Source organism: Triticum aestivum, chromosome 4A, assembly GCF_018294505.1.
Source record: "Triticum aestivum cultivar Chinese Spring chromosome 4A, IWGSC CS RefSeq v2.1, whole genome shotgun sequence".
Classification (NCBI taxonomy): Eukaryota; Viridiplantae; Streptophyta; class Magnoliopsida; order Poales; family Poaceae; genus Triticum; species Triticum aestivum.
In genome coordinates, this window is record NC_057803.1 from 218,964,094 (window position 1) to 218,964,914 (window position 821).

Below are 821 nucleotides of genomic sequence, written 5' to 3' on the forward strand. Positions count from 1 at the left end.
AATTGTTTAGAGAGCTAAATGACCGTGAAATTGAAAATCACTACAAAATGAATCCTGAAAATGTTGAAACTTGGCATGGTATCATCATATCACCCGCATAGCATGCGCGAAAGAGTAGAGAGGGTCACGGAAAAAACTGGACGCACTTCGTGTACAAACTAGACAAATTCTTTCAGAGTATCAGGGTTTCGGACGAGAACTCATCTGTTACATGGCCACTTCAATGTTTTTTAAACTTATTTGAACTCCAAACTTCTTTTGTGTTTAGTATGTAGCATTCAAAGCGACATCATCAATTTCCAAACATGTTCTGACATCATTTGTTGTTTTTCAGTCATTTACCTAATTGTTTAGAGAGCTAAATGCCGTGAAATTGAAAATCACTACAAAATGAATCCTGAAAATGTTGAAACTTGGCATGGTACCATCATATCACCCGCATAGCATGTGCGAAAGAGTAGAGAGGGTCACGGCAAAAACTAGATGCACTTCGTGTACAAACTGGACAAACTCTTTCAGAGTATCAGGGTTTCAGATGAGAACTCATCTATTACATGGCCACTTCAATGTTTTTTAAACTTATTTGAACTCCGGACTTCTTTTGTGTTTAGTATGCAGCATTCAAAGCGACGTCATCAATTTCCAACATGTTCTGACATCATTTGTTGTTTTTCGGTCATTTACCTAATTGTTTAGAGAGCTAAATGACCGTGAAATTGAAAATCACTACAAAATGAATCCTGAAAATGTTGAAACTTGGCATGGTATCATCATATCACCCGCATAGCATGCGCGAAAGAGTAGAGAGGGTCACGGCAAAA